The sequence below is a fragment of the Hyperolius riggenbachi genome, chromosome 4 (assembly GCF_040937935.1).
Source record: "Hyperolius riggenbachi isolate aHypRig1 chromosome 4, aHypRig1.pri, whole genome shotgun sequence".
Taxonomy (NCBI): domain Eukaryota; kingdom Metazoa; phylum Chordata; class Amphibia; order Anura; family Hyperoliidae; genus Hyperolius; species Hyperolius riggenbachi.
In genome coordinates, this window is record NC_090649.1 from 282,615,463 (window position 1) to 282,637,237 (window position 21,775).

The 21,775-nt window shown below is 43.6% G+C and overlaps 1 long non-coding RNA gene across 1 annotated transcript in view; it reads right to left on the minus strand.

The window, feature by feature from the left end:
- Nucleotides 1-11,519, minus strand: part of LOC137570742 (uncharacterized) — a 42,208-nt gene extending 30,689 nt beyond the window's left edge. Inside the window, exon 1 of the long non-coding RNA XR_011031158.1 lies at nt 11,426-11,519. This is a non-coding gene — a long non-coding RNA (uncharacterized lncRNA). The remainder of the gene's footprint in view (nt 1-11,425) is intronic.
- Between the last annotated feature and the right edge of the window lie 10,256 nt (nt 11,520-21,775).

Below are 21,775 nucleotides of genomic sequence, written 5' to 3' on the forward strand. Positions count from 1 at the left end.
TTTAAAATCGTAGGTCGCTGGTATTACGTTCCTCTGCGGTTAAATAAAATCTACCTAAGCAAGGACCCCAACTGCTGGCGGTGTAAGGTTGAAGTTGGGTCACTAATACACATTTTCTGGTGCTGTAATAAAATTCTACCATTCTGGAAATCGGTTGAAACCTTGGTCAGGGAAAAGACAGCTAGAGATGCTCCCTTTACCTGCCCCTTTTTTCTGCTACATATGCACAACTGGAAAATGAAATCATACAAAAATTCAGTGGTTAGACATATCTTAAAGAGACACTGAAGTGAAAAAAAATTATGATATTATGATTTGTATGTGTAGTACAGCTAAGAAATAAAACATTAAGATCAGATACATCAATCTAATTGTTTCCAGTACAGGAAGAGTTAAGAAACTCCAGTTATTATCTCTATGCAAACAAGCCATTAACTCTCCGACTAAGTCTTAGTCGTGGAGAGGGCTGTTATCTGACTTTTATTATCTCAACTGTAAGTGAACTGCTTACTTTTTCTCTGCTAGAGGAGAGGTCATTACTTCACAGACTGCTCTGAAAGACTCATTTTGCATGCTGAGTGTTGTGTAATCTGCACATAATATAGAATGATGCAATGTTAGAAAAAACACTATATACCTGAAAATAAAAGTATGAGAATATTTTCTTTGCAGCTAATCTTCTAGTAATTATTCATAGTACACAACCAATTCACTATATCATATTTTTTTTCCGCTTCAGTGTCTCTTTAAATGCAGCCAAGACGGTACTGGTGAGACTTTGGGGAAAGACCACGATACCTTCTCTCAAACTAGTAGTCCAAGAACTAGATATTATTGAAGGGTTGGAACATGAAAGATTGTCCATCTTAGATAAACAAGAACAATATTCCAAAACGTGGGATTTGTGGTCGGTTTATAGGGAATCTGATGATTTGAAAGACATATTATCACTCTGAATCAGGTTCCACTCATGCATATATGAACCTTTGGCATTTGTTTTACATAATCACTGACATCTAGATGGCTTATTACTGGTTACCCTGGTGGATTCTGGATCTGACTAGTTCATGTTACGCCATTATGTTCCTGTTTATATGACTTTATATATCTCTCTTTACTAATTTCGAAAGAGGTTAAACTGAAATCCTCCCATGTCCTACGTTACAACCTCTACTAAGGTTGTATCGCTATAATATCCCTGCTGTGTATGACATGGAAAGTTTAATTCTTAATGATGTACGCGTTAGGACATGTTACATTGTAAATTTTAGATTTCTAAAATATGCAAAATACCAGTTGTATTGATTCCATATGTGATTTTATTGTTATATAATCCTGTACTTGTGCGTTTTTCTAATTGTATACCTCGATTTCAATCAAGAATTTGAAAAAAAATAAAGTAAATTAATTTAATTTTATGGTAAAAGGAAAAAGTGGAAAATCTGGTTTCAGTAACTCTAAAAAGGTTGTACATAGATGCACTTCAATGCCAAATAATTTGAGGAGTGGAAATTAAAGCTGTAATTGCTTTTAGATTTAGAACAGACACAAGACATCTAAATGGACAGTAAAGTAAGGTCAACAGGAGCTTTCATCTTCAGAGAACATTCATATTGTGGCAGATCTGTGACTACAGACAAATCCTGTAATATGTCACGTACACAATAGCTGTGTGAAATGTCTCTGAGCAAATGCTACTGTAAATGTAAGGTGCACACAGTTTATTGTGACATCTTTGAAGGAATAACAGTTATTTAAAAGGAAAGGGGATTTCAGATTACATATTTACGTTTTATATTTGAAATGTAACATTTTATCATTATAGTCTGCTATTTCCTGCTATTACCTCTGTTTGTGATTCCTACCAACATTTCTTATTAAGCATAAGAAAATTAGAAAGAGAGTGAGTATAACGTATTTTCTGTTCAGACACTTATATTGGGCTACCATTGTAAACTTTGCACAATAATTATTTAGGATCGGGAACCCCTTGTTTCTATGTACTTGTCTTAATATCTTCATCTGTATCTAACACAGAGGGAGAGAGACTAGCACTCAAAATGGTTCCTTAACCCCAAAAGTAGGGTAAAGAGTTCAGTGGTGTGCCTAGACCTTTAAACCCCAGTTGGTACACTGTGGCTTATATGTCTAGGCACACCCCTGAACTCTTTACCGTACTATTGGGATGAAGAAACCATTTTGATTATGCTTGTTTTTCCTCTTACCCAAAAAAAATTCAGTCTATAATTGTAATGGTAGGCTTATATTGTAGCTGAGAGAGACAGAATTACAACAAAAATGCAAACATCAATCCAACAAACGTTGATTCGGGAAATACCGTTAATGACTAACTGTAGGGGGTTAATTGCAATTAACCCTGTACAGTAAATCATTAAAGGTATTACCCAAATCAACTTTTTTTTATGTTTGCATTCTTGCTCCAAGACTAAGAACAAGAACAAAAGAACCCTCTAATAATGAGTGCCTCAAAGTCAGACCTTGATGTGCATTATAATAAGTGAAATACATTTTTGATCCAAGATCAACCAGAAAGATTTCAGTCTCCTAGATGTCTTCACAGTATGTACTGTATGTAATGAGCTGAGATTAGGAGCACCCTCTGTAAGGGCCCGTTTCCACTAGAAGCGGTGCCAAGGGTGTCCTGAAACACATGCATGACAATGGAATTGTTTCCATTCTGTGCATGTTGAGTGGAGCGGTGCGGAGCGATCCGATGATCTACAGCATGCTGCAGATTCCTGCATGGCCGCATCCGCCCGCAGCCCCGCCCCCATCTTCTCCAATACACTTCCGCATCGGGAGATGCAGAAGTGACGCAGCCAGCAGCGGAAGTGGTGTAAAGCGGCAAGTTAGAGGTGCTGTATTAAAGACACCTGCCCACAGAAGAATTCAATCAATCAGATTCCAGACTAGCCACCATGGCCAAGACCAAAGAGCTGTCCAAGGATGTTGGGGACGAGATTGTAGACCTGCTCAAGGCTGGACTGGGCTACAAAACTATGGCCAAGCAGCTTGATGGGAAGGTGAAAACAGCTGATATGATAACTTGCAAATGGAATAAACACAAAATAATTGGCAATCTCCCTCAGTCTGGGGCTCCATGCAAGATCTCACCTCGTGGAGTTGCGGTGATAATGAGAACATTGTAATGAGTCAACACTTTGTAGAACCACCTTTTGCTACAATTACAGCTGCCAGTCTTTTAGGGTATGTTTCTACCAGCTTTGCACATCTAGAGACTGAAATCCTTGCCCATTCTTCTTTGCAAAACAGCTCCAGCTCAGCCAGATTAGATGGACTGCGTTTGTGAACAGCAGTTTTCAGATCTTGCCACAGATTCTCGATTGGATTTAGATCTGGACTGGGACTGGGCCATTCTAACACATGGATATATTTTGTTTTAAACCATTCCATTGTTGCCCTGGCTTTATGTTTAGGGTCGTTGTCTTGCTGGAAGGTGAACCTCCGTCCCAGTCTCAAGTCTTTTGCAGACTCCAAAAAGTTTTCTTCCACGATTGCCCTGTATTTGGCTCCATCCATCTTCCCATCAACTCTGACCAGCTTCCCTGTCTCTGCTGAAGAGAAGCACCCCCAGAGCATGGTGCTGTCACCACCATATTTGACAGTGGGGATGGTGTGTTCAGAGTGATGTGCAGTGTTAGTCTCATCTGACCAGAGCACCTTCTTCCACATGTTTGCTGTGTCCCTCACATGGCTTGTGGCAAACTGTAAACGGGACTTCTTATGCTTTTCTGTTAACGATGGCTTTCTTCTTGCCACTCTTCCATAAAGGCCAACTTTGTGCAGTGCACAACTAATAGTTGTCCTATGGACAGATTCCCCTACCTGAGCTGTAGATCTCTGCAGCTCGTCCAGAGTCACCATGGGCTTCTTGACTGCATTTCTGATCAGCGCTCTCCTTGTTTGGCCTGTGGGTTTAGGTGGACGGCCTTGTCTTGGTAGGTTTACAGTTGTGCCATACTCCTTCCATTTCTGAATGATCGCTTGAACAGTGCTCCGTGGGATGTTCAAGGCTTTGGAAACCTTTTTGCAGCCTAAGCCTGCTTTAAATTTCCCAATAACTTTATCGCTGACCTGTCTGGTGTGTTCTTTGGACTTCATGGTGTTGTTACTCCCAATATTCTCTTAGACAACCTCTGAGGCTGTCACAGAGCAGCTGTATTTGTACTGACATTAGATTACACACAGGTGAACTCTATTTAGTCATTAGCACTCATCAGGCAATGTCTATGGGCAACTAACTGCACTCAGACCAAAGGGGGCTGAATAATTAAGCACAACCCACTTTGCAGTTATTGATTAGTAAAAAATGTTTGAAATCACGTATGATTTTCATTCCACTTCTTACGTGTACACCACTTTGTATTGGTCTTTCACGTGGAATTCCAATAAAATCATGTTTGTGGCGGTAATCTAACAAAATGTGGAAAACTTCAAGGGGGCCGAATACTTTTGCAAGCCACTGTATGTATGTACGCGTCCCCGGTGAGATGGCCGCCCGGAGAGCCGAATGACTGCTCTCCCTGCTGCCTCAAAACTCCTCGGCGGCTTCTGTCACGGAAGAGCCGTGAGGCCAAAAAACGCAATCGCAACCGGTTTCCTGAACCGATTGTCGTTGCATTGCCAGATCAAGATTTTATGTCTAGGGGGTCTTCTTTTGGAAATCTAGCTTTCAAAGCTGCAAGAGGAAGTCTTTTCATGAAGCCCTTTTGTCTGTGACTGTCCCAAGGTTTTGTTTAATTAGCAAGGAACAAAGGATTTCCTGTCACAGGCAGATCACAGCATGATCAAAGTGTGAGCCTGCCATTTGGAAAGGATACTATTTGGTGAGCCCCAGCAAAGTGAGCTTCCCACACAGCAAGGGCTCAGACTCACAGGAGCCATGTAGACAGCTTAGAAATACATGGAGTTTATGATTTTTAGCCGGTTTAAGGAATATCGTTCATATGAGAGGTACGAAAGTTATCTCATTCTGCTGGTCTGGATCTGGTGAATATTTTAATATTAAATTGAGGCCACTGACATACACAGAACTTGAGTTATTCCGCTACTTCGTAACCGGACATGAATCTGTGACTGTAAGGGCCTGTTCACACTATATGCGTTCCTAGCCGTTTTCAGGGAACGCGTACTGGTACCAAAAACGCATAGAAACGGCTCCTAATGCTTTTGAATGGACTAGTTCACATGTATGCGTATGAGACGCATACGTTTCTTATCCGCATTGCTGCACGCAGTTCTGTGCGATACGCATAGAAACGGACGCAATGAAAGTCTATGGACGCGTATCAAAAACGCGTACTATTGCGTTTTTAGCGTTTTTCCTCTGCGGTTCCCATAATTCTTTTTTTTCCCCTGGGTCACGTTTGTGCAAAACGCAATAGAAAACGCATTCAAACGCAAAGCGTTTCTTTGAATTTATACGCGTGCTACAAACGCAGCAAGTATGAACAGGCCCTTATGTGTGTGCGGGAAGCGTAAGCCAAGATATGGAAAATGTCATATTTGGTGGGCACCAGAAACCCACCCAGGAGGTTAACCGCACCCTGTCCAGGCCCTGGGCTGAACCTGAGACCCCACCCAAAAAAGTGGATTATTCAAAAGTGCTTGCCAGGGACTCCTCATACATTCCTCCAATTCCATCTTCATGGGAGCCTGCTGCTGCTTTGAGGAAGAGTAGCAGCCATCTTGTCTGAACTTTGGCTCCTGAACTGAAACAAAGAACTGCACGTGTTTTTCCAGAAAGGACATATTTCACCTGACCTTAAGTATACGTATATTCTTCCATTTTTATTTTCATACTTCGCTACAATTGTCTCCATAATTGTTGATTTTAATGATTTTCTGTATATATTAATTATTTATATTGCATTTATAATAAGCGACGCTAACGTCATTTATTTGTTCAGCTACACCTATTATTCAGCAACACAAACCGAATCCTAGCCTCTGAAGATCGCTACTGAGAATTGTTATTAGTCAGAACAGGGTGTGTTTTAACCATTTTCCTGCAGGTCTTAGAGTCAGTCAGTGGGCTTCTCTGTCGCATGGTAACAGAGATGGTGGCAGCATAGTATTTTGTGTTTAATAGATCGCATGCCTCCCTCTGGTCTGTCTGCTTCCAAAATTTCAGCGGTTTCTGTGCACCGAGTGCAACCACAGATTGCATGGTCTGTGTGCTGAAACCGATTGGAAGGCATTGTGCGGTCCGGCCACTAGGGGGCGTGTGACAGAGTTTAATACCATTCTCCCTGCAAGCTGTCGCAACTTGGAGGGAAATATAATTTGGGGTCTGGCAACCGCCGGAACCCTAAATTACCCTTACAGGCCCCATGCAGCATTACTTTTCTGCTATGTGGCATTTGGTTTCAGCGCCCGGTGGTGAGCTCCGTGTGCCAAAACCACCTGTTTTGCTGAACGTGATACTTCCCACTGAATACAGTACTAATGTTGCAGAAGGCCAGTGACCAGGGCTGGATTTCTGGGAAGGCCACAAAGGTCAAGGCCTAGGGCGTTAAAATTCAGCAGGGCGCAGGACTTGGAGAGATAAGCGGTCACAAGTCAAAGTAAATCACTTCTGCTTTGCTCTATTCTGCCTGAATTCCAGAGATCCCTGCATCTCTCTCACTGCAAAGTGTGTGTGATGACAGCATCTGTTGTCGTCTGAGGATCTTGTCCTTAGTATAATAAGTGGGGACATACAAAATATATGGGCTCAAGTAGTAGAACTTTTGAGTTCAGATTAGTTTCTTTATGCACACATTCAAGGACAGGAATTATCAGCTCTCCTCTCCCCCTGACTGATGTTTATTACTTGGTCAGAGCTGTTAAAGACTTGAGACCTGTTGAATTTATGGTTTGGTTTTCTTTCCTAAGGAATGACAGCAACATTCTCTGTGCTACAGTTTAACTCTTTCCTGACATGTTTTAGAAGCAGCAAAGCATTGTTCTGTGTTAGCCATCAGTGAAAGCAGGATGTTTTGAAACAGAATGACAACTGTATTACATTTATTTATATTTACAAAACAATGTATGCATCTCCTGCTGACTGTATATATAGCTGTGTCCTAACATCTTGTATACAGGAACAAAGTCTGAAGATGGCTCATTAGCCAATGGCTCACTGTTTTCTTTTGGTTAGCCAATAAATATTATCATTCTATTACAAAATGTAAAAACTTCCTGCTGACTGATTAAGATCTGTGTAATGATGTGCGGGCGATTTCCAGCCAGCGCACACCACGTGCGCTGAAGCAGAAGGAAATCGCCACAGTCACAGAAGCAAAGTACCCAGTATAAATTTGTAGAGGGGAATTTCAACCAGCAGATGGAGCTGTGAAGTGCAGAGAAATAAACCCTCTGCACTGCCACAGATGCCATATTGAAATTGCACGATTAAGCAAGATAGGACAACAGAGGAGAATTCCAACCAGCAGATGGAAATGTGGAGTACAGAGGAACAAGTCCCCTGTACAACCACAAATGCCAGATTGAAATTGCCCGACTGAACAACAAAGCAACAATTCAGAAGAAAGCAAAGACAGAGACAGACAACATGAATGTCCACCAATCTAGTCGCCACCCCGCGACGGTAGACATATCACATCAGAGCAGACCAGAGAGAAAGCTAATCGCAAGAGAAGCGATTGCTATCAGCAACACAAGACTGAGTAAAGACAGAGCGTGAACTGAGTAAGGAAGACACAGCAGAAAACCACAATCCGAACGTCAAAGAAAATAACAAATGAACTAGCTAAACGCGGTTCCCGCACGATATGCACAACAAAGACAAGCGCGTTAACGGTACAGCCACTGCACGATAAGCACAACAGTGACAAAACGTACCAACCCTAACTATCGAATGAACACAGAAAATGAAGACAAATAACGCGAACGCTTGCTAATCGGTTGCCTCACGCCAGACAACAGCAAGCGTTCGTGCTAAACAAGACAGACTGAAGGAGCAACCAATAGCAACCGCAGCTAAGGTTATACTCCAAGAGTCAGACAAGGGAGATCCACCGCCTCTACCGCTAGGGCGAAAGCGATCTAGGAGCGAGACCAAACGATTCAATGTCAGCCACCGCAGGTGACAGTACAATCGCAAGGACAGGACAATACAGACAGGAATAAACATTACAAATAAAACAGAACCCGATGGCACTATAGGAAGTGCAAAATGCACTCCCCAATAATTACTACACTAGAATATTCGCACAAAAGAGGCTGACGCTCCAAGGTAAGCTTCCCTAATCAGATAACTATGTCGAGCAAGGAATTCGGGAGGAAGTAACATTTAGGGTGCGTTTCCACTAGTGCGGTGGGAAATCGCCGCGGATTCTCGCATGCAGGAGCAAAATCGCATGCGGTTGTATGCGAATTTTACCGCGAATTCGCATACGATTTCGCATGGATGACGCTGTGTGCGAATTTAACCATGTCAGTGCCTGTGTGCTTTTTCATTGATTCCATGCAAAATCGTATGCGAATTTGCATGAAAAAACCCCAATGCGAATTCCCTATTAAATACATTGTATGCGAATCGCATGCGTGTGTGCGGTGTCCGAATTCGGATGACTCTGCTGAGCAGATTTTTCCTGCACAAGAAAACGCTCCGTTTTCCTGACAAGTGGACACAGGCTCATTCACTTTTATTGGTTATGTGAATTTGCATGCGGGGAACGCATGCGAATTCGCGTTAGTGGAAACGCACCCTTATGCCAAACCTCCAAAGGAAGCAGACAAGCAGATCTGCAAGATAAGTGAATGCAAATCAGTCAGCCTTGCAAACTGACAGAAAGGCCTCTTTTTCCTGGACTGCACTATGCAAGTTGCATAGGAAACAACACAGTCCAAGGAATCAAGGCCAGCAGAGCGGATTCTGACAATCTGTCTTAACTTGCCCCAAGTGCTAAATTGTCACTGTGTAAAGTACACCTGAGCTTATGCTAGGTACGCATGATGCAATTTTCTGACAAATTTACTGTCAGATCGACTATTTCCAACATGTCCGATCTGCTCTCCAATTTTCTGAATGATTTTTTTATAGAAATGAACGGAAAATCGATTGAAAAATTAATCGGAAATCAGATCAGACATTGGAAATAATCAATCTGACAGTAAATCTGTCAGAATTGCATTGTGTGTACCTAGCATTACACTACATCTATGCCAGCGTGTGTAGTGTCGGATCCTTCTACTTACCTGTTTTGTTTTGGGTGGGTTTCTCGCCTTTGCGCTGCACCATCACCTGTTTGTGACTGACTGAAGCAAGTCGCACAAAGGACAAAGAAGCAGTGCATACTCTGTCCTCTCTGGCTTCTTGTAATTTCGCACTCCTGTATGCAGATGCACAGCAGCTGAGGCTTGGAGTGTTATGGGTATGTGTACTTGACAAGTGCTGCTCATATATGAGCATCATTTCTGAATTATGCAATCCCTGAACACTATCGGCTGCTGTGCATCCAGGCTGGAGTGCAAAATTACATGGAGTGGAGAGAGCATGCACTGCTTCTTTGTTGAACAGGGGGGGCAAAGCAGCAAAACAGACAGGAGCCCATGTAACCCAGTGATCACTAGTACAAATCCGGCCCTGCCAGTGACAGGTACTGCCTTGACAGATATTGACATCATTCTGTACTGATGCTGCCCACTGTTCGGATGCTATTTTAGAGACTGAATGCTGAGAGGCTACAATCAGGAGTGTAACTACAGGGGAGCAGCCCCTGCAACCATGAAGGTGCCCAGAGTTATAATAGGGCCCCAACTACTATTTCACTCCCTCCAATAAATGGGTTCATCCTTCAGAGAAGGTGCTTTTGTGGGTACACTTATGGATGTGAAGATTATGATGACTACACTTGTTTTATGATCATTGCAAGATAGGCCCCCAGGCTGCAAAGGTTAACAGGGGTAGGTAAGGGAGAAGAAGTGAACATTGGGGAGCACCATCAAAGATTTTCAGGGTGTCTCCACTTGTAGTTACACTCCTGGCTGCAATTACACAGATCACTGACAGATTACTGACAGATTGCTATCACAAAGCCTTACTACTGACAAATTGCATGTGCGGCAGAGTTTAATGCAGGACATAGGGCTTGATTCACAAAGCAGTGCTAACTGTTAGCACGCTTATGAAAAGCCCCTCTTCACGCCTAAACTTAGTTTAGGCGTGATAAAATCAACTCGCGCGCAAAGTCCCACGAGCAAAACTTTGCGTGCGCACACTGCGGTGCATGGGGTGCGACCGTTGCATGGGGTGCGACCTTATAGGCGCATTGGATGCGCCGTTATCGTTGCATCGCAGTGCAACGTTTTGCGTGCGATCTTATTGTCAAAACGGTGCTAACCTAGTTAGCACCTTACTTATCACGCCCAAAGTCTTTAGGCATGCTAACTAGGTTAGCACCGCATTGTAAATCAAGCCCCAAGATTCTATGTCCTAAAACCTACAGAAGCACTGATTAGGACATAAAATCTACATCTTGAAGCAATAAGCAGTTAACCATCCCCCCCGAGCCTTACCTTAACCGCTCCCCCCCCCCCTCCCGCCGCCAATCCGCCACTAGTACAATAATGTTGGGTGCCACGGGTGCCATTATAAATAGTGGCTATAGTGTTAAATTTGTTATTTATCAGGCACCTTTACGCTGCATTTCCACTTGTGCGGTGCGAATCGCCGTGGTAAAAATTTGCATGCGGATGCGAATTTCGCATGCGGGTCTATGCGAATTTTCATGCGAATTCGCATGGATGACGATGTATGCGAATTTAACCATGGCAGTGCTGGTGTGCTTTAAATTCGCATACCCAAACCTCATGCGAATTTCCTATTAAATACATTGTATGCGATTCGCATAGCGGTATGCGATATGCAAATTCTGATGGCTCTGCCATGCAAATTTTTTCTGCACAGAAAAACGCAAAGGAATCCTGACAAGTGGAAACAGTATTGCTATGCGAATTTGCATGCGAAAAACGCATGCGAATTCGCGATAGTGGAAATGGGCCCTGAGTGTGAAATTTCTATTTATCAGGCACACACATTTCATACTATAGCCGAAATTAATAATAGTGCCTATGGCAGCGAACAAGTTTCTTACAATTGCGTTCACCCAAATTTCCCAATTTGGTTTTGCCATCTTACTGAACAGGTGTTGGCTCCAGCAAGGATTCAAACCCTGGTATCCCATATCAGAAGTGGGGCCTTTAAGGCTCTTAATCAGTACATCACCCAGTATAGCTCCACTTCAAACTGTTGGCTTTTATTTTTATTCATGGGAATATGGACACTTTTTCAAATCTTGATTTGTGAGCCACTTTACTTAGTAACAGCTCTTCCTGTCCTGTTTTTAGCATTTAGGTCAATTGTGTAAAACCTTACGAAATTGTTTGCGGAATGTCCTCTTCTGATTTGTAACGTCCTGTCCACTTCAGTAATTTTTTATCAAAACGACTTGGTATATGGCGATGAACATTGTCTTTTTCACCACCTAGGAATGTGAGCACAAAATAGACAAATACAACATTTTGAATATGGCTTTACTGTAAAATGTGTAGTCATTCTGGTCTGGAAATGGTTTCATTTTTGTTTGTGAGAAATTGGTCATGTGATAGGTGTTTAACATAAGGCCTCTTGCACACTACATGCGATTCCGATTTTTAATCGATTTTCACATGCAATTCTGATTTTTGATTTTTAATCGGTACTGCATGCTGTATTTTTTGGCATTTTTCTTTTGATAGCATCCAGGGAAAATCTGAATCGCAAATTGAAATCGCAAATAGGATTTTCAGGGTGCAGGGGGCCTAAGAGGGACAGGAAGGTGCCTAAATGCTTTACACTTTTATTTGTATGTGTTGCCTCCAGTTTCCTCCACAACCCCCAAAAAAATAAAAAAAACCATACTGGTTGGCTATGTGGTTCCACTGAAAGTAGCATAAACAGAAAAAATGTGATCCAGCCTTTTCATACATTTCACATAAACAGAGAGACACCTAGACATATTTAGAAGCACCATGGATAAACATTTAAAAGACAACTGAAGTGAGAAGAATATGGCTGCGGGGTCAATTTTTTTTTTCTGCCGCTGGGGAAGTGTGCCTTCCCCAGACTGGCAGGCTATGCAAAGTGGGAGCTTTTATAGTTACCTGTTACGGACTGTGGACTAGCTTCCTCTGTTCATCCAGCCATGGCACTGCACCCACGGCATGCTCTTATGATTTTAGATCAGGTTATTACATGTGATCGGGGCTCAGAAGTGTCTGTGCTACAGAGCCACCCAGTGGTGGAAGAGGGGTAATGGAAGTGACCAACATCTGGAAAATGTAACTATAACCGCTCCCTGCCACCCGCTCTGCATGACCTCATTAGGCAGAACAATGAGCTCTGCCAGCTGAGGTTAAAATGAGCAAGCATTTTCTAACAAAATATTTAGTTTGAAAATGCTAATGGGTTAAAGTGGGATTACAATCAAAATGTAATTTTTGCCCTTATGCATTAAACCAGAATTGTCCATTCGGTAGATTGCGATCTACAGGTAGATCGCAAAGGACTTCATGGTAGATCCCGACCCCACTACAATTTCCATTCTGTATATACAAGTGTGCTCCTAAAATTGTACATAGGTAGATCATTTTGACTTGCTAAGTTTTAAGAGTAGCTCACAAGCCAAAAAAGTGTGTGCACCTCTGCATTAAACAGTAAAAAACAATATGCAACACTATAAGACTACACTGACATCATTTGAATGGATATTTACACCTCCCTGAAGTTAACTGATATCACTGCCAGCTGCATGGCCAAAGATCAGATTGATTCCTTAGGGACCGTTTCCCCGCATGCACACTGGATGGGGAAACGCTACCTATGCAAACACCAGAATTCCATCTGAATTGCATGCTGCAGCACACATCCAAATCCCTATAGCCCTGAATATCTATAGCTATTTGGCTTTGCAGAAGCACGGGTGCCACGTCCGATTCAGAAATGAATGCAGCATAATTAAATTGCTGAGCAAATAAAGGAGAATTCTCTACTCCCTCCCTGGATACAGCTGAAACCTTTCTGCCTTGTTTGCACAGTTTGTTAAAATTCCAAAACAATCTGATAATTCTGGTCAGCAATGACAAGCTTATCAATTAGCAGCTAAATGAGGTAAAAAGCTTGCATTTTAAGCCTTTTAACCCTTCCAGTACCTTGAAAAAAAGTCAGATGGTTTTAGCTGTTAATTTTATTCTGTGTTAAATGCTTTAGACTATAGATAAAGTTTGAGTATAATACCACTTTAATATAAATTATATGACAAAATGCCATTTTATGAACGCAATATATACACTAACACCCACACAAACTGCAATGCAAAGAAAAGAAAAACAGTGTTACTGTAAAACATTCAGAAAAGTAAATAAGCTTGCTTAGTATGCCATGTCACTTACCTCCTGCACTGCTTTCAACTGAATAATATGCAGGAGCAGGTGGTCTTCGTCTTGTATGGTTTAATATTGCCATCTTCTGATCATAGCATGTAAACATGATCTTGCTTAATTTTAAGCCTCTTCCTGTAGATATGACAACAGACATGCTTTCTCAAAATCTGCTTGCTGTACTGCTTGCCTTTTCTTAATATTCCCAGCTTTGATTTAAATGACATCCTGGAAATCTGCCAGTTTTTGTTTCCACTTACGTCATTACTGTTTAGACCACCCTCTGCTCCAAAAGATTTTGTGATATGAAGAACACGTACCCAGGGCTATATCTTCATGCAGACCTGACACTGTTAGAAATTTCTTAACATTATATTTGTAAAAAAAAGAAAAGCCAGAATAATGGAAACAGATTTTAAAATATAAAAGATAAGACTTCTGTTAAAGCCTACCTGAAAAGTGATGCAGCATGTAGGCTCTCTGAAAAATGCTGTGCTTGAGCCCACTTTCTGCACTACATCATGCTGCATGTCTGGAGAGTTGGTGAAAAGCCTCTATTGCCAATGTGCAGATGGCTTCTTTAGGCATCTGGGAGGCTCCTTTTATTAAGGACAATAAGGATGTCTGCCTTGTAATTAGGTAAAGGGAGTCATATTTGACTTCTAACCTCTTTAGTGTAAAAAAAAAAAAGTAAAAAGCAGCATTACTGATGCTCTGTTGCCAAGCACACCCACCTTCTGCCGAGCACCCTCAACAGCGTTGCTTCCACCACTGCCCGCTGGGAGCACACATTGTGCCACTGCTTTTCACCAGCTCTCCAGTGCTGAGCTCAGCCAAAACATCTTTGAGCCTCCTGCTGGGGCTCACCAATGGTATAGAGTATCAGCAAATGAGAATCCCCGAATCCCCACTGAGAAGGATTTTCATTGGTCAGTTTGGCGACTAAGTCATCCCCCTGCACCAGTCTGCATGGGTGAGAAAGGGTTAAAGAAAGCTGCGCTGGGGCCACGTTCTTAAAAATAAAATGCATGCCCCCCATACCTATTAGACATCCTTTAACCCCTTTCTCACCCATGCAGCAGGCCTTTATAGACAGGAGTCAACCTACCCGGGGCTCTGCCATACTAAATTTCACCAGCCCCCATGGTGCATGATATGGGGGCTCTGTAAGTGCACCCCCCTCTCTTACAAAGCCTTTATCTGATCATGGCCAAGGGGCTCATCCCCACCTCCTGTGCCCAGGTGGAGGTGGGGGTAACTACCCCGCTAATTTGAGGATAGAGGATGGACGTCGGGTGAGCTCCAGGGTGCTTGGGGCTGAAGTGGCCATGAGCTCCCCATCGCCTGGCAGTCACAAGTAAACCTCAGGCAAATAGCTACTAGCCGAGCAGTAAATCCTGTGCCATGTCAGGTGATAAGAAGCTTGCATGCTGCAAGCTTCTTACCAGCTCGAATTGCATATGGTCCATAGACTGCAATGTACAGTAAGAGGCTTTTTTTCTCTAAATTCCAGTTATGTGGATAAGCCAACAGCAAATAAATAGTTCTCCAGTGGTTCAACTCCTTCCCTCCTGGCAGAACACAAAAGGTATCCTTGGGGCCTTTCCTCTCCAACCCTGTACCACAAAATTTAGTGTACCCCAGGGAGCGATACTATCCCCTTTGCTGTTTACCAAATACTTGCTGCCACTGTGAAAAATCGTCCTAAACATGATCTGACATATCATTGCTATGCTGATGACATCCAGCTATATCTATCATTCAAGCCTGGCATAACAGACCCTACTCCACAAATAAATGTGTGCTTAGGTGAGCTTCAGAAGTAGATGAATGATAACCGGCTAAAGCTAAATGCTGACAAAATTGAGGTTCTTGTGAACAGTCAGCACTCGACAGCAAAGCAGCTCCAGTCTCAGCCAGCACCACTAAGGATAGGGAACTCAGACCTGAACAACTGAAACTGTGTGTGCAGCCTGGGTGTACTGATTCATGAGAAATTAAGCTTCAGGAATCAAATCTCAGTTGTTGTGAAACATTTATTTTTTCAACTAAGGAAATTTGCAAAAATTAAGCACCTCATACCTCCAGCAGATCTTCCAACCCTAGTTCATGCCTTCATAACATCACATTTGGGCTACTGCAATGTTCTCTGTGCAGGCCTTCCAAACAAAGACCTACACTGACTGTGATTTGTACAGAATGCTGCTGCAAGGCTGTTAACAAGCCGACCCCGTCCTTTGCCAACTGATGCTGGGTTGGCCATGAGATCTGAAGGTCTGTATGGCTACTGCTCTCCTGCACCTGCTCTCCTTTCTCTATCCGCCCACTCATCTCCTACTCAGGAGATTACGTTATTTGTATATGAGCCATTGTGTTCTGTTGGTTACACTTTTTCAAGTTCTATAGATCATTAGACCGTTAACTGTTGACTTGAGCAGTGTTAGTTCTAACCTTACATCGCCACTGTTTATTTACTTTAGGTTCATTCTTAAGAAATTGTTGTGATGTATCATTTTCTGACAGTTTAATAACAATGTGATCCCTCAGGGATCCTCTTCTTTTGTTTATTTTTTCTTGCTTGCCTGCTTTATTTTACTTCTTTCCTACTTTTCTTGCCTAATCCTGGGCAATGGGGCACTGACTCAGTGGTGTAGCTAAACATTATGGGACCTCATAGCAAAACTTTCATGGGGCCATAAGATGCAGGCATTCTTTAGAAATGCCACCTACCTCTACCGTATGGATATGAGTTAACTGAGAGATTTGCATTCTCATGTGATCTACAATGCATGTAGTCCATGGGCACTTAGATACAATCATAGGGTGGAGGAACACAAGAAAGTTGGTGAATAAATCAAGTTCCACCTGGAACCCCTCTACTCCATGGCCCCATAGCAGCTGCTATGGCTGCTATGAGGATTGCTACGCCCTTGGGTACTGTACTGTTCTATTTATTTTCTTCTTGACTAATTTCTTCTCTTTGTTCTCCCTAGCACTAGTTTCCTTGGGGCATTTGTTTATCTATACATGATATATATGATGTACTGCTGCAATATTTCTTACATGTGGGGTCATTTCTCCTCTATACTTGTCATTGGATGTGCTCCTGTTCTGTTATCACAAAAAAAGAGATTTAACAAGTAGCTGGGAGGTTTTCTTTTTAAATGCTATGGTCTATGCTTTACAAAGAGAAATACGAAAACTGAATCATCAAACATGCTGTAACGATTGGTGTCAGCAAGCACAGATTTTCTGATTATTGGTGATCTGCAGTATCACCAATAATACAGATGCTATACCTGATTATATGGTGATCTGCAGAATCACCAATAATGCAAGTATAGCGTGACACGGAACAATCGGATGCAAGAAGGTGCTTGGTGCAATAGAGTATCTCTATAGGGCACAGAGATACAAGCTCCAGCAAGCTGGAACAGCAGACAACAATGATATACAGTGTAAATTCACAAGTTTGTGGAAAAGTCCACCACACAGTAATTCCTCGGAGGTGTGGTTACCTCTGAATGGGAACCCCGTGTGTGAGATCCTCCAAAGGATGTAGTGGAGGAGTCTCGGCCTCTAGCAGCAAGGGTTTGCTAGAGGCGGTTGTCTCAAAGAGGCAAGCCTCTGATAGAACCCTACAGTGGGAGACGTTCCACTGAAAGGGAGAAAGGTCAGAGAAAATGAGGTTCGACAACAGATCAGGCGGCAACAGTACAGAAACGTGAGACAAGAGAATAGTCGGAAACCAAGCCAATAGTCGATAACGGTACGGGCTGGTGAAGTGCAGAATCAGGAAGTAGAAGAATCGTCAAGACAGGCACAGAATCATACACGGTAAATCAAGACAGTATAATATGTGTATATATTGGCGATAAACCAATATATAACACAATATCAAATACAAGGCTGACTAGATGTGACAAGTGCCGGGGTCCTGCCGGATAATCACACGGGAACTGACTAGGTCTGAGTGCTGACACAGGGTATCGCAAACACAGACGAAGTGCTACCGAAAAGCACTTCCTTAAATACTGCCTGGCAAATGAGTCTCCACCCCAAGCAGCAACCAATCAGAGCAGGCTAAAAACGTCAGCTGACCTCTAGGTCAGCTGACCCGCTTTCTGGGAGCATAAAGGCGTGTCTGGTGTGCGCGCGCACCCCCTAGAGGCACGCTGACAGAGCCCTGGTAAGCAGCATGCTGGTGAGTTTGGCACTGTGCGCTCGGAAGGTTTTGCGCAACGGATGCGGACAAATCTCCGCATCCCGCGTTTCAAAGTCCGCCTGCCGGACCGTATTTCGGCAATCCATCCGGCGTTGCGGATTTTTTGTTACAGTACCCCTCCCTCTAGATGTGGACTCCGAACACGTCCCACCAGGCTTGTCAGGATGAAGCTCATGAAATTGTTTTCTAATATTATCTGCATGTAAATTATCTGCTGTAACCCAGGATCTTTCCTCAAGACCGTACCCTCTCCAATGCACCAAATACTGCAGTGAACCACGAACCCGTCTGGAGTCCAAAATTTCCTCAACCTCCCATTCAGGTTCACCATCAACCATGATAGGGTGAGGAGGAGAGGAATCCTTCTGTACCGCCGGCTTCAAGAGCGACACATGAAAGGCTTTTCCCCCTAGAGGCACGCGGACAGAGCCCTGGTAAGCAGCATGCTGGGGAGTTTGGCGCTGTGCACTCTGAAGATTTTGCGCAACGGATGCGGACAAATCTCCGCATCCCACGTTGGAAAGTCCGCCTGCCGGAACGGAGGGTGAGGAGGAGAGGAATCCTTCTGTACCGCCGGCTTCAAGAACGACACATGAAAGGCTTTTCCCACCTTCAGGGAATTGGTTAAATTAACCTTATAAGTGACACAATTAACACTTTCGGAGATTGGATATGGTCCAATATACCTGGGCCCCAGTTTTGCGGACGGCTGTCTCAGAGCTATATGTCGAGTAGACACCCAAACCTTGTCTCCTGGTTTGAACTCCTACTCTGCAGATCGTCTCTTATCTGCCTGCCTCTTCTGTATGCCAAAAGTTTTTTTTAAATTTGCACTGACATTAGCCCAAATCCTTCTAAAAGATTTCTGCCACTCCTCCAGAACAGGGAACGGAGAGGCCCTCACGGGTAAGGGGGAAAATTTGGGAAACTTCCCATTGACCACCTGTAAAGGTGCATACCCCCAGGGCCGGCGCTACCATTAAGGCAAAGGAGGCAGCTGCCCCAGGGCCCCAGAGCTTGTAGGGGCCCCCAGTGGCTACAAGAGGAAAAAAAATTTCAAATCGGCCTTATAGTTTTTGAGAAAATTGATTTTAAAGTTTCAAAGAAAAAAAAAACACATTTAAAAACCTGCCGATTTTAATGGTTAATAGCAAATCCACCTTAAGGGCTGGTGCACACCGAGCGGCTTTTTCAGCGTTTCTGCAGCCGCTTGCGGCTGCGGATCCGCTTGGTCAATGTATCTCAATGGGGTGGTGCACACCAGAGCGGGAGGCGTTTTGCAGAAACGAAAAATGCCGGGGTGAGGCATTTTTTGGATTTCGGATGCGTTTCTGCCTCAATGTTAAGTATAGGAAAAACGCAAACCGCTCTGAAAAACGCCTGTTCAGAGCGGTTTTACCAGCGTTTTTGTTACAGAAGCTGTTCAGTAACAGCTTTACTGTAACAATATATGAAATGTACTATACTGAAATCCGCTGCAGCAATCCGCAAAACGCTAGCAAAAAGCCATAGAAAAATAAGAAAAAGCGTTTCAAAATCTGCTAGCATTTTGCGGATCTGCTAGCGGTTTTTGGTGTGCACCAGGCCTAAATGCTAGAAACCCTAAATTTGCAGGATATGTTAAGGAGATCATTAGGAATAAGAGGAAAAAACTATTTTTCAAAAAGACCTTATAGTTTATGAGAAAATCGATTTTAAAGTTTAGAAGGAAAAAAGTATAGTTTTAAATGCGGTAAATGTCACTTTTAGTAGCAAACCTAACGGTAGTGTAATTTTACATGCATCAAACAAAAGCGCAATAAATTTCCTGACGGGGTTTCCAGGGGGTCTATACGCAGCCGCAGCGCTTTGGCCAGGGATCGCTATACAGCCGCAATATGGCTGCATGGAGATCCCTGGCATTTTTTCCTATTTTCCCAATATTTTTTTTATGTTTAGAGTGTGGGAATTTAAAAAACAAATTATGTGGGGTCCCCCCTCCTGAAACTTTTTAACCCCTTGTCCCTTATTCAGGCTGGGGTAGCCAGAATGTGGAGCTCCGCCCGATTGGGGCTTCACGTCCTGACTATACCAGCTGCAAAAAAGGTCCCCTAATGCTGATTTTTGTTCCGGGGTATATGTTGGGGGGGGGGGGGGGGGGGGCCCAGGTTTATTTTGCCCTGGGGCCCCATTGTTGCTTAAACCGGCCCTGCATACCCCGAAGATTCATTCCTGAGATTATTATGTGCGAACTCTGCAAATGGTAGAAACTACCCACTGGTGTTGGGCGTCCGCCACATAACATCTCAGGAACTGTTCCAAGGACTGGTTGATCCTTTCCGTCTGACCGTTGGTCTGCGGGTGGTAACCCGACGAAAATGACAATGACATACCCATCCTTTTACAGAAGGCCCGCCAGAATTTTGAGACAAACTGGACCCCTCTGTCTGAGACGATATTCTCCAGAATGCCGTGCAATTTAAAAATGTTTTGCACGAAAAGATCAGCCAATTCTTGGGCAGTAGGGAGACCCTTCAAAGGCACAAAATGGGCCATCTTACTGAATCTATCTGTGACCACCCATATGACAGTCTTTCCACTGGAAACCGGAAGTTCTCCCACAAAGTCCATGGAAATATGCGTCCATGGTTCCTGAGGAGAGGGCAGAGACTGTAAGGTTCCGGCTGCAGCCTGTCGGGAGGGTTTGCTCCTAGCACAGACAGAACAAGCTTTAACAAATTTTCTGCAATCAGATTGTAAAGATGGCCACCAGACAGATCTACATAACAATTCTTGGGTTCTGAAATACCAGGATGTCCGGCATTCTTATGTCCATGAAACAATTGCAGAACATTGGTACGCAACTTTAATCGTGATCTTATTTAAACCCCTGTAGTCAATACAGGGACGCAAACCTCCGTCTTTTTTTTAACAAAAAAGAATCCCGCTCCCGCAGGGGATCTTGAAGGGCGGATGAAACCCTTCTGTAAGTTCTCCTGAATATAATCATCCATGGCCAGTGTGAGAATCCGCTCAGCTGCCTGCGCAGGCAGGCAGCCTTTTGACCATTGTTTAGGTTTGCATGCTGCAGGACTCTGGAAAGGAGATCTTCTGTCAGTTTTGCAGCTTGTGTTGCTGAGGAATTTGCATACATTAGTCATGCAAATCCCTTACCTGCCTTCTTTTGATGACTGGCACTATAAAAGCATTCTGCTCCCAGAATGCTTTGTTGGACATTTCCCTTTCATGGTCTGTTCCTGATGGACACTCCTGGAGTGTCAGCCATTCTCGTTTGTTAAAGTTATCTTAGGGTAATTCGTGGGAATGCACTAGGCAGTTTCCCTAGTGCAGTTAGGATTGCATTATCTGTTTTGCCTGTTCCGTCTGTCATGTGTTTGGATCGCACAAGCCCTAGCGTGGATCCTTCTGATTGAGTCTGGAGTGTAGGTTGGAGCAGCGGTTGTTTCTGCCTACCTCATCTGTTCTGTCTGCCGTGTGTTTGGATCGCACTCGCCCTAGCGTTAGAGGGGGTGGATCCTTCTGGTCTGAATCTGGGAGTTAACCTTGGCTGCGGTCGCTATCGGTTACTCCTTCTGTCTGTCGTGTGCTTGGATCACACTGCTCTGGCGGAAGAGCAGTGGGTCTTTTCTCATACTTGGTTCGCACTGGCTCTGACAGTAAGAGCAGTGGTTCCTGTGTGACCTTTTCCTGTTGTTTGTTTGTCTGTTTGTTTACGCTTGCTGGTGCCTGTGGTAAGACAACCGTGTAGCTAGCGTGTCTGTGTGGTGTCTGTCTTGTTTTGGTTAGTTAGGGCGGCACGCTTGTCCCCGGGTGCTTAACGCGCAGGGACCGTGCGTAAATGCGTTCACTGTTGCGAATGAGTGCGGTGGACGCGTTTAGCTAGCGTTTGTTATTTTTCTTATCTTCTCATTGTGTGATTTTCTGTGCCTTTGCTACCCTTGTGCGCTGTCCTGCTCTGTCTTGTGTCTCTATCGGCAATCGCCAATCTTGCGATTGCGTTCCCACTTTGTTTCCGCTGTTGTGTGTTCACTGTCGCTGGGTGGCGGCTAGATTGGTGCACACACATACATCCTGTCCCTGTGC